Genomic DNA, 13341 nt, shown 5'->3' with positions numbered 1-13341 from the left:
CAAATCCATTCATATTCACAGGATCTAGGGCTGCACACTTCAACATATCCTTCCGGGAGTCACAGTTCAACCCAAAACAGAGAGGCAAAGTGAATCCTGATTTTTTGTTGCTGTTGCTGGTAATGGATCTAGTTTACACTTAGGAGGCATTGATTTTGGAAATCCTATCAAGAAGCCTGGTGTGGCTTGCTTTACTAACGTATTGGTTTTAACCATTCTGGTGATAACTCTTGACCCACTTCAGGCACACGGAGCTACTCGTGTCAGCTCTGGAAATGGTGGGAACCCTCCCCAGGTCCAAGTTCCCAGGAGCCAGGCAAGGGCCGACCTTGGAGGCTGCCTTCCAGGGGCAGGGTCTTGGGCTGCTGTGTGAACTCTCCCTGCGCAGCAATGTTGCTGAGTCCCTCTGCCACTCCTCTGGACTCCTCTGACCACGCTGCCTCAGGATTTGGTAGTGTGGAACTCCCCAGCCCCCACCTCAGCATCCCAGCACCCCAGCGCTGGCCCCCCATGCCCTGCTTTTGGTTCCTGAAAGTCCTGTCCATGCATTACCACCGGGTTACTTATGTTGACTTCCTGATGCTGGCTTTGCTCTGCCTTCGTCTTCATTTTGAATTTTTGTTATTGTTTTATTGCATGTGTCCACCATATACTTCCATACATCCTCACTCAGACCACCCAGCACAGGGACTCATTCTATCACTGGTGTCACTGGTTCAACTCTGGCCCTTTGTCAACAGAAATGCCTAATTCCAGATCTTTTATAAATAGGTTGATTCCTTCCTTCCTTCCTCTTCTTTTCTCTCCCTCCCTCTTTCTTTTCCTTTTCCCTTCCATCCTTCCTTCTTTCCTTCCTTCCTCTTCCCTCCCTCCCTCCTTCCTTCCTTCTTTTTTTTTAAAGATGGGGTCTCATTTTGTCACCCAGGCTGGAGTGCAGTGGCAATCACGTCTCACTGCAGCCTCAACCTCCTGGCCTCAAAGGATCATCCCATCTCAGCCTCTTGAGTAGCTAGGATTACAGGTGTGAGCCACCAGGCCTGGCCAATTACAACTTTTTTTTTTTTTTTTTTGTAGAATTTGTATGTTTCCCAGACTGGTCTCAAACTCCTGGCTTCAAGTGATCTGCTTGCCTCAGCCTCCCAAAGTGCTGGGATTACAGAGGTGAGCCACCATGCCTGGCCCAAATCAGCTGATGTCTCTGTTGCATTTCACTCTCTCGAGTTTTTTAGGTGATGGAAATGTCTGTGTACTGCTCTTAGGCTACTGACAATTGCGAAGCAAGACACGCCAGCATCTGCTTTGCAAGTGCGTTCCTCGAACACCGCCTCCTCCCAGCTTCTGTTTCGTTGCTCCTAGGTATTATCACTCTGACCCCTCCATCGCACTCTTTTCCTGTGATTCTGGAGCCAAGAGCACATTTGCTCTAATGATATAGCAAAAGGCAGCTGCTGGGAGGAGGCTGCGCTGGAACTCAGTGACTAACATGCCCTATTTAAACAATGCAGCCACTTCCCTCTCTGAGGTTCTCAGCCAGCCTCCCTTCAGAGCGGACGTCTCAGGGCTGTGTGTTATCTCACGCTGTTTATGCGTCTGTGGGTTTTCGAAGGTCAAATGAAGGTTAAGTCTCATGTGGGCTGGGAGAGACGGATGGGCGGCTGGAGCTCTGGGTGGTATAGTGAGCTCGTGTCTAGCTACAGACCTTGTTTGACAGGTTGAACATTTGCCGTTTGCTGTGGCTTTTAAAAAGTTCCCACTTTTAAATTCTGGAGTGCTGACAGAGGATTTGGGGGGTGGAGGGGGGCTCGTTTCATTGAAATATATTTGCCTGTAAAATAAATCCGGCACTGCCTTCAGTACTCTGAGTTGGTCAAGAATGGCCCATGGTGCATGGCTGAGAGCAGCGAGTGGAGGGAGCCGACGCTGGCTGGATGGAGACACGGCCGCTGGCCGCATTGCTGATTTGTGAGGACGCGTGGATTTCCCTTCCTGGCTTGGAGAGGCTGCCATCACATCCCGACATGTGTAACACAGGACACAAGCTTCTCAGCTGGGAGGCAGCCTGTGTTCTGCGACGCTGAACTTGTTCCTGTAGGCAACTTGTTTGAATCCCAATTTTTGCCCAAGCGCCTTCGCCTGTTTTTCTTTTTCCTTAAGGCCTTGCTCTTAGAGTTATTATCAAGGAAAAAAAAAACGTAGGCCTGGCACAGTGGCTCACACCTGGAATCTCAGCACTTCGGGAGGCCAAGGCGGGAGGATCACTTCAGCCTAGGAGTTCAAGACCAGCCTGGGTAACACAGTGAGGCCCCATCTCTACAAAAAAAAAAAAAAAAAAAATTAGCCGGCCGTGGTCCTGCAAGCCAGTGGTCCCAGCTACTTGGGGGACTAAGGTGGGAGGGGTGCCTGAGCCTGGGAGGTTGAGGCTGCCGTGAGCCAAGATTGCGCCACTGCACTCCAGCCTGGGTGACAGAGCAGACCCTGTCTCAAAAAAAATATGTGTATAGTTTCGGTACTCACATGTTTACACACTGGCCAGGCAAACAGTGCACCTGCAGGAGACCCCCTGGGTCTTTCCCTTCCTTCGTGCCGCTGTCCTGCTCTCCCTTCCTCACTCTCTTTCATCTACAAATATTTATCAGAGTCCTTCGGTGGCTAAGGCGTGCTGGCCCACACACAGTCGGGATCACGAAAAAGCTACATGTAAATATAAATATGCCTCCCGGAGCTTCGGATGTCAGAACCCAAGTTAGCTGGAACCCAAGTCACTGCAAGGCTAGAAAGTGAATACGGGATGACCTCTCTTGGGACAAGGCAGGTTTTATCTGTTAAAGAAGAAACTTCTGGCTTGTGTGAGTCACTCAGGCTGCCTGGGCTCCCGGGTCTCCCCCTGGGACGTTGCACGGTGAGACTTCACGCAGGATAAATGGATTTGCTGATTTCACCAAAATTGGTTTGAGACATCCTGTGTGTACAGCCCTGGTCTGGCGATGGCTTGCAGGGCACAGGAGAATGTGTGCGGGCCAGCAGGGCTCTCTGAGAAAGATGACGGGAAGATGGAGATTTGGTAGCCGTGGGCAGCCTGACTCTTTGCATTGAGCCTTGGAGCTGGCCACCGAGAGGGCAGGTGGGGAGAATACTCAAGGTCACAGGAGAAGGCCGAGCCGGGAGGGAGCCTCTCTAAGATGTGGTTGATTTCAGACACCAAGATTCTCTACAAATGGAAGAGCTGGCGGTCCTGCAGCCAGCAAGGGGAACCTGGAAATATGATGTTCCAGAAGAGTCAGGAAGGAGCAAAGAAAATTCATCAGCAGATGTTGCTGGAGCCCTGGACAGCAGGTTTAGGGCGGAACAGCGGCCTGGTGCCGAGGTGTGGAGGGAAGCCAGGTGGCAGAAAGATGTGCATTCACTTCTGAGATCAGGGAGGAGGCAGAGGAAGGGCATCCATGCCACCGGGAGGTTCCTGCTCAAGTGGTGGAAACCGGGCCCTGCAGGGTGCTCTGTGCACTGCCTGGGGTGCCAGCGTGCTGGGCAGTCCCAACTCACCCAGTGGTGGCCACTTAACTTTAAACTGTGCTCCCTCCCAGCACTTTTGGAGGCCGAGGCGGGTAGATCCCTTGAGCCCAGGAATTTGAGACTAGCCTGGGCGACATGGTGAAACCCTGTCTTTAGAAAAAAATTAAAAAAAAATTAGCCCGATGTGGTGGTGCACGCCTGTAATCCAAGCTACTTGGGAGGCTAAGACGGGAGGACCACCTGAGCCTGGGAGGTGGAGGTTGCAGGGAGCTGAGATCCCACCACTGCACTCCAGTCCGGGCAACAGAGCAAGACCCTGTCCCCAAAACAAAACAAAAAATAAATTATGCTCACTTTTCCTCTTAGAGGTGTAGCAGCTGGCACAAGAATGGACAGAGCAGCTTCATTCAAGATCGGAGACCGGCCAGGCGCCCACCCAAGGGAGAATGGATGGACACACTGTGGCATTTTGTGCAGTGTAATGTCACTCAGCAGCAGAAAGGGAAAAATGACAACGTGGGTGAAGCTCACAAGGCTGTGCTGAGTGGAGGAAGCCCTGCCCGGATGGGCTTCCCTGTGCAATTCCATGTCTGTCAAGTCCCACACTGGCAGGTCCCCCCGCTGGTGGAAAAAGCCCAGATGGACGGTGGTCGCTGTGTGCGTGGGTAGGGACTGAGCAGGAAATGGCCGGAAGCAGGGAGGGCTTCGGGATGTGGTAACACAGACCCTGATAGGGGTTGGGGTTACACAGGTATGCGCGTTCGCCCGAACTCAGCAAGTATTGAAACAGCTGTAAACGGATGTTGGCCATGAGCTAGCAAATGCACACTAAGATACTAGATAGAGGAGGGGCTGGAGTCTGGAGTCTGCTCTCTCATTTGTCAAAAAGCCAAAGTGGACGGATGGCTGGGTGAGGGAGGATGGGCAGACAGCTGCCTGACCGGGCAGGGAGGGCCAGTGTCCACGTGGCCTCCGGGTAGTGAGGGCATGAGCCGCACTGTGAGCTCATCTCTGCTTTGCTGCGCGTTTGAGATGTTCTTGCTGAAGTGTTGGGGGAAAGTGTCCCGGGTGGGATAATAAATACCTGATCACCCCCACACATAGCCCGCCGCTGTCTCCCAGCAAGACCCAGGGAGGCAGAGGGCACTGTGGATTCAGATGGGTCAGGAGAGGACCTTCCAGACCATGGGTTCTCTGCAAACCCGCAGCCTGGGTCTGGTGCCCGCCCCCTCGTCCTGCGGTGTCTCAAAGGTGTACAAACGTGGTGTGGTGTTGCGAGAAAGTGGAATGCTGGCTGCTGGGGGTTGGGGGCTGGAGGCGGGACTCAGTGTTTAACCCGGACAGAGTTTCAGCTTTACAGGATGAAGAGAATCTGGAGATGGCCAGACAGAGTCTTGCTCTGTTATCCAGGCTGGAGGGCAGTGGCATGATTTTGGCTCACTGCAGCCTCCATCTCCCGGGTTCAAGCAAGTTCCCAAGATACAGTAGAGGCAAGAGTTCAAGTTCTAGTCCCGCCATCCCCTGGTCATGGTCTCAGACAAGTCACTCGACCACTCTGAGCATCACCGTCCTCTACAGAACAGGGACAGCAATGGTTCTACTTTGTACGGGTGCAGTGAGGTCAAAGTGGCACGATTTTGGCTCACTGCAGCCTCCACCTCCAGGGTTCAAGCAATTCTCCTGCCTCAGCCTCCTGAGTAGCTGGGATTACAGGTGTGCACCACCATGCCCAGCTAATTTTTGTATTTTTAGTGGAGATGGGGTTTCACCATGTTGGCCAGGCTGGTCTCGAACTCCTGACCTCAAGTGATCTACCCACCTCGGCCTCCCAAAGTGCTGGGATGACAGGCGTGAGCCACCATGCTCGGCCTCAAAAGGTCATGTTTTTCGTTTCCTTCTTGCATCATCAAGCTCTCCCCATCCACCTCTCCCCCATCTTCCTTCAGGATCATTTCAGCACCTCCTGGCTGAGCTCTTGGCTTCTGATCCCATGACACTCCTTTTCTGCCACTGGGAGACAGATATTCTCCAAACCTAGCTTTTGTCCCATCACGTCCCTGCTCAAGAACTTGAATAGCTCCCTATTGTATGAAGTCTAAACTCAGCGTGGCCCACAGTAATCTACACACCATGGTCCACAGTAATCTACACACCGTGGCCCACAGTAATCTACACACCGTGGCCCACAGTAATCTACACACCGTGGCCCACAGTAATCTACACACCGTGGCCTACACACCGTGGCCCACAGTAATCTACACACCGTGGCCCACAGTAATCTACACACCGTGGCCCACAGTAATCTACACACCGTGGTCCACAGTAATCTACACACCGTGGCCCACAGTAATCTACACACCGTGGCCCACAGTAATCTACACACCGTGGCCCACAGTAATCTACACACCGTGGCCTACACACCGTGGCCCACAGTAATCTACACACCATGGTCTCGTGTTACCTTTCCCCTTACTCCCCACTTCCTGCAAAGCAATCTAAGTAACACAAATCAATTGTTGAAAATTAGAAATAGAGGTAGAAAGTGGGAAATCAAAAACTGCCCACAATGCTACCGCCTAGAGTAATGGCTGTTTCACATTTTGATAAATAATCCCCAGAACTTTCTTAATGCATACACACAGCCACCATTAGCATATATTTATTTTAAACACAGTCAGGATGGAACACGGCCTTGGGGTGGGACCTCCCTCTCCTCTTGGTACGGCATGGTGAGTGTTGAGGTGGCAGTTCCTTGCCCTGCACGGTCTCGGACAAGTCACTAACCCCTGATGCACTGAACTAACCTCCTGTCTCTGACACTCACGTTGTGTTGTGTGTTTTCTGTCTACTGCCCTCGCCCCTAGCCCACTTTTTGCTTTCAGCTTTGTTAAGTATTTTGACACCCCTGAAAGCCCTGTTCCTGTTTTATTTATTTATTTATTTTTATTTTATTTTATTTTTTGAGTTGGACTCTTGCTCTGTCTCCCAGGCTGGAGTGCAGTGACATGATCTTGGCTTACTGCAACCTCTGCCCTCGGGTTCAAGCAATTCTCCTGCCTTAGCCTCCCAAGTAGCTGGGATTACAGGCGCCTGCCAGCACGACCAGCTAATCTTTGTATTTTTAGTAGAGACGGGGTTTCACTATGCTGGCCAGGCTAGTCTCAAACTCCTGACCTCAGGTGATCTGCCTACCTTGGCCTCTCAAAGTGCTGGGATTATAGGTGTGAGCCACTTCCCCCAGCCCTGTTTTTTTTTTTTTTAAATCTACTCATTTGGAAGATATAGGTTGTGTTTCTATTATTTTAGCAGTTACCTTTAACTTTTTTTATATTTTTAAAGAAAAGTGCATAAAATAAAAATGTACAGGTGGATGCATTCTTAGGAAGCACCCTTAGATCAAGAAGTAACTCTGCCCACATACAGAAGTGCCCACATGCCCTTCTGCATCCCAAGTCTCCTTGCCCAGGGGAGCCACCCTGAGCTTTATAGGCCTTGGTCTCTTATTTTGCCTTCTGCTTTGACCACCACACCACTGTGTGTGACCCTAAATGTTATCATTTAGTAATATTTCGTTTGTTTCCAAATTGATATCAGTGGAATCATATGATATATATTTTTAGTTTTGGGAATGGGGGGATCTGGCTCCTTTCATGCAATATTTTATTAAAGATTCACTTGTATATGGCTGTGGGCCATTCATCTTTATTGCTGTATGTTATTTCTTTGCATGAATACACCAAAATTTATTTATCTATTCTAATGTTGATGAACATTTTTTCTTTCTTCTAGACTTTGGAGATTACAAACAATACTGCCACAAACATTTTTGGGTACATGTATTCTGGTGTTTGCTTTTTTTTTTTTTAAAGATAGGGTCTCACTCTGTCTCCCAGGCTGGAGTGCAGTGGCATGATCACAGCTGATTGCAGTCTTGAGCCCCCTGGGCTCAGGAGATCCTCCCACCTCAGCCTCCCAAGTAGCTGGGACTATTGGTGCATGTCACCACACCTGGCTAATTTTTGTATTTTTTTGTAAAGACAGGATTTTGCCATGTTGCCGAGGCTGGTCTCAAACTCCTGGGCTCAAGAGATCCACCCACCTGGATCTCCCAAAGTGCTGGGATTACAGATGCGAGCCACCATGCTGAGCCTGGTGTTTGCATATGCTAAATGCAGAGTTGTGTATCATAGAGTATACATAATTGTAGTTCACTGTGGTTTTAATTTGATTATTAATGAGGTCAAACATGTTTTCACAATTTTATTGGCCTTCTGGATTTCTTGTGAAAAAGTATGTTTAAGGTTTTTGCCCATTTTTCAGTTATGTTGTCTATCATTTTCTTATTGATTTATAGGAGATCTTTATATATTATAAGAACAGTTGTTTGGTACGTATGCTGTAAACATCTCTCACTCTGGATCACCTTGTCACCTTTTTAATGGCATCTTTTGATAAATGAAAGTTTTAAATTTCAGTAGAGTTGAGTTTATCTATCTTTACCTTTATAGTTAATGACTTATTTTGTCTTAAGGAAACCTTCTTTACCTCAAGTTTATGAAGCAAGATTCCTATACTAAGTCTGAAGATTTTATAGCATTGCCTTCACATGTAGATCTGTAATTCACATAGAACTGATTTTCTGTATTCTGTGAGGTAGGGATCCAATTTCAGTTTTTTCCCTATATAAATGCCCAATTCTCCCTGCACATTTATTAAAAAGATGACCCTTCCCTACTTCTATGCTGTGCAATCTTTATCATAAATATGGTGTTCACTCATGCATGGATCTAGGCTCTCTAGTCTGTGCCCTGTGTCATTTTGCACTTTTGACACAAATGCCATACTGCCTTAGTTACTATATCTTTCATAATAAATCTTGATAGCTGGTAAAGAAAAAAATTCCCATTCTTTTCTTCTTCAAGGGTATCTTAGTTCTTATGTATGAACATTGTTTTATTTTTTATTTACCCTTACTTTTAGGACTTAGTCTTTCAGTACTCTAGCCCAAATCAGGGGGTGACTTTCCTATCCTTGGCAGGGCCTGCACGTCTTTAGAACATTTCTGAGAAAGTAAAGCAGAGAAGGAGGCTTGTTGTTTTATGTATTGCTTCTTATTACAAAACTACAGAATTAAAATAGTATGGAATTTGTAAGAAGTAGAAATTGGTGATTGGAATAGAATGGAGGGACCAGAAGCAGATCATGCATGATGGGATTTTGTCACATAACAGAGGTGGCAAGTGAGGTCAGTGGGAATGAAGAGATTGTTACAAAGACAGAGCTGGGAGCATGCTTAGCTATATGGAAAAAGGTGAAAGTGAATCCCTACCTCATACCATATAAAAAAATGAGCTTCAGAAACAAAACTTGAAAAGTTTTAGTAGAAAATGTAGGTCCAACTGGCAAAGTGGATAAAAAGCCAAAACCCACTGGTGTGCTATATCCAGGAAACCCATCTTACACGCAAGGATGCACATAGGCTCGAAATAAAGGGATGGAGGAAGATTTACCAAGCAAATGGAGAGCAAAAAAGAGCAGGAGTTGCAATCCTAGTCTCTGATAAAATAAACTTTAAACCAACGAAGATCAAAAGAGACAAAGAAGGACATTGCATAATGGTAAAAGAATCAATGCAACAAGAAGAGCTAACGATCCTAAATATATATGCACCCAATGCAGGAGCACTCAGATACATAAAGCAAGTTCTTAATGACTTACAAAGAGACTTAGACTCCCACACAATAATAGTGGGAGACTTTAACAGTCTACTGTCAATATTAGACAGATCAACGAGACAGAAAATTAACAAGGATATCCAGGAATTGAACTCAGACCTGGAACAAGCAAACCTAATAGACATTTACAGAACTCTCCACCCCAAATCCACAGAATATACATTCTTCTCAGCACCATATCACGCCTATTCTAAAATCGACCACATAATTTGAAGTAAATCACTTCTCAGCAAATGCAAAAGAATGGAAATCATAACAAACAGCCTCTCAGACCACAGTGCAATCAAGTTAGAACTCAAAATTCAGACTCAGAACCACACACCTTCATGGAAACTGAACAACTGGCTCTTGAATGCTGACTGGATAAACAATGAAATGAAGGCAGAAATAAAGATGTTCTTTGAAACCAACGAGAACAAAGACACAACATATCAGAATCTCTGGGACACATTTAAAGCAGTGTCTAGAGGAAAATATATAGAAATAAATGCCCACATGAGAAGCAAGGAAAGATGGAAAATCGACACCCTATCGTCAAATTTGAAAGAGCTAGAGGAGCAAGATAAAAAAAACTCAAAACCTAGCAGAAGACAAGAAATAACTAAGATCAGAGCAGAACTGAAGGAGATAGAGACACAAAAAACCCTTCAAAAAATCAATAAATCCATGAGCTGGTTTTTTGAAACGATCAACAAAACAGACAGACCACTAGCCAGATTAATAATAAAGAAAAGAGAGGAGAATCAACTAGATGCAATAAAAGACGATAAAGGGGATATCACCACAGATTCCACAGAAACACAAACCATCATCAGAGATTATTACAAACAACTCTATGCACATAAACTAGTAAACCTGGAAGAAATGGATAAATTCCTGGACACTTGCATCCTCCCAAGCCTAAACCAGGAAGAAGTTGAAACCCTGAATAGACCAATAACAAGGGCTGAAGTTGAGGCAGCAATTAATAGCCTACCAACTAAAAAAAGCCCAGGTCCAGATGGGTTCACAGCCGAATTCTACCAGACATACAAAGAGGAGCTGGTACCATTCCTTCTGAAACTATTCCAAACAATCCAAAAAGAGGGAATCCTTCTCAAATCGTTTTATGAGACCAACATCATCCTGATACCAAAACCCGGCAAAGACTCAACAAGAAAAGAAAAGTTCAGGCCAATATCCATGATGAACATAGACGCAAAAATCTTCGATAAAATATCGGCAAACCAATTGCAACAGCACATCAAAAAGCTTATCCACCACAATCAAGTGGGCTTCATCCCGGGGATGCAAGGCTGGTTCAACATATGCAAGTCTATAAATGGAATTCATCACATAAACAGAACCCAAGACGAAAACCACATGATTATCTCAATAGATGCAGAGAAGACCTTTGACAAAATTCAACAGCCCTTTTTGCTAAAAACCCTCAATAAACTAGATATCGATGGAACGTATCTCAAAATAATAAAAGCTATTTATGACAAACCCACAGCCAATATCATACTGAATGGGCAAAAACTGGAAGCACTCCCTTTGAAATCTGGCACTAGACAAGGATGCCCTCTCTCACCACTCCTATTCAATATAGTATTGGAAGTTCTAGATAGAGCAATCAGGCAAGAAAAAGAAAGAAAGGGTATTCAATTAGGAAAGGAGGAAGTCAAATTGTCTCTATTTGCAGACAACATGATTGTATATCTAGAAGACCCTATCACCTCAGCCCAAAATCTCCTGAAACTGATAAGCAACTTCAGCAAAGTCTCAGGATACAAAATCAATGTGCAAAAATCACAAGCATTCCTATACACCAATAACAGACTTAAAGAGAGCCAAATCATGAACGAACTGCCATTCACAATTGCTACAAAGAGAATAAAATACCTAGGAATACAACTAACAAAGAATGTAAAGGACCTCTTCAAGGAGGACTGCAAACCACTGCTCAACAAAATAAGAGAGGACACAAACAGATGGAGAAACATTCCATGCTTATGGTTAGGAAGAATCAATATCGTGAAAATAGCCATACTAACCATAGTGATTTACAGATTCAACACTATCCCCATCAAGCTACCTATGACCTTCTTCGCAGAACTGGAAAAAACCACCTTAAACTTCATATGGAACCAAAAGAGAAACCGCATAGCCAAGTCAATTCTAAGCAAAAAGAACAAAGCTGGAGGCATCACACTACCTGACTTCAAACTATACTACAAGGCTACAGTAATCAAAACAGCATGGTACTGGTACCAAAACAGAGATATAGACCAATGGAACAGAACAGAGGTCTCGGAGGCAATGCCACACATCTACAACCATCTGATTTTGACAAACCTGACAAAAACAAGCAATGGGGAAAGGATTCCCTGTTTAATAAATGGTGTTGGGAAAACTGACTAGCCATGTGCAGAAAGCAGAAACTGGACCCCTCCCTGACACCTTACACTAAAATTAACTCCAGATGGATTAAAGAATTAAACATAAGACCTAACACCATAAAAACCCTAGAAGAAAATCTAGGCAAAACCATTCAGGACATAGGCATAGGCAAGGACTTCATGACTAAAACACCAAAAGCATCGGCAACAAAAGCCAAAATAGACAAATGGGACCTAATCAAACTCCAGAGCTTCTGCACAGCAAAAGTCATTAGAGTGAATCGGCAACCAACAGAATGGGAAAAAATTTTTGCAATCTATCCATCTGACAAAGGGCTAATATCCAGAAACTACAAAGAACTAAAACAGATTTACAAGAAAAAACCAAGCCCATTCAAAAGTGGGTGAAGGATATGAACAGACACTTTACAAAAGAAGACATATTTGAGGCCAATGAAAATATGAAAAAATGCTCATCATCACTGGTCATTAGAGAAATGCAAATCAAAACTACATTGAAATACCATCTCACACCAGTTAGAATGGCAATCATTAAAAAATCTGGAGACAACAGATGCTGGAAAGGATGTGGAGAAGTAGGAACACTTTTACACTGTTGGTAGGGGTGTAAATTAGTTCAACCGTTGTGGAAGACAGTGTGGCGATTCCTCCAGGACCTAGAAATAGAAATTCCATTTGACCCAGCAATCCCATTACTGGATATATATCATAAGAATTATAAATCATTCTATTATAAGGACGCATGCATACAAATGTTCACTGCAGCACTGTTTACAATAGCACAGACTTGGAACCAACCCAAATGCCCATCGATGATAGACTGGACAGGGAAAATGTGGCACATATACACCATGGAATACTATGCAGCCATAAAAAATGATGAGTTCATGTCCTTTACAGGGACATGGATGAACCTGGAAACCATCATTCTCAGCAAACTGACAGAAGAACAGAAAATCAAACACTGCATGTTCTCACTCATAGGCAGGTGTTGAATAATGAGAACACATGAACACAGGGAGGGGAACATCACACACTGGGGTCTGTCGGGGGGAAATAGGAGAGGGACAGTGCGGGGTGGGGAGTTGGGGAGAGAGAACATGGAGAAATGCCATATATAGGCGATGGGGAGGAAGGCAGCAAACCACACTGCCAGGTGTGTACCTATGCAACAATCTTTCATGTTCTTCACACGTAAGATTCTACCCCCAAACCTAAGATGCAATAATTAAAATAAATAAATAAATAAATAAAAGAAAACGTAGGTCCATTTGATCACAGCTCCAGTTTTTTTCTCCTCCCTGTCATGGAATCATGCTTCTGTGTTTACCAGATGCCTTGGCAGCACCTCCCAACAGAGCAAGTTGAGTACCCACCTCATTGGCTTTGAACCTGGCCATGTGCATGTGTTTAGAGAAAACAGAGTCCACACTTCTGACACCAACTGCAGGTGCAGAGGTTTCAGGACCACCGTCAGGTTTGCTAACTTGCTGGAAGGACTCACAGAACCTAATGAAAGCTGCTATACTCATGGTTATGGTTTATTACAGAGAAGCTACAGATGAAAATCAGCCAAGGGAAGACATACATGGGCAGAGTCCGGGGAAGTTCCAAACGTGGTGTGAGACAGCGTCACTTTCCTGGCATTGATGTGTGACAGCACAGACAGAGTAATGCCAACTAGGGCAGCTCAC

Source organism: Aotus nancymaae, unplaced genomic scaffold, assembly GCF_030222135.1.
Source record: "Aotus nancymaae isolate 86718 unplaced genomic scaffold, 86718_ANA_hifiasm-v0.15.2.pri h1tg000095l, whole genome shotgun sequence".
In the NCBI taxonomy this organism is placed as follows: domain Eukaryota; kingdom Metazoa; phylum Chordata; class Mammalia; order Primates; family Aotidae; genus Aotus; species Aotus nancymaae.
The sequence above is the reverse complement of the archived record's forward strand: the minus strand, read 5'-3'. Positions refer to the sequence as shown.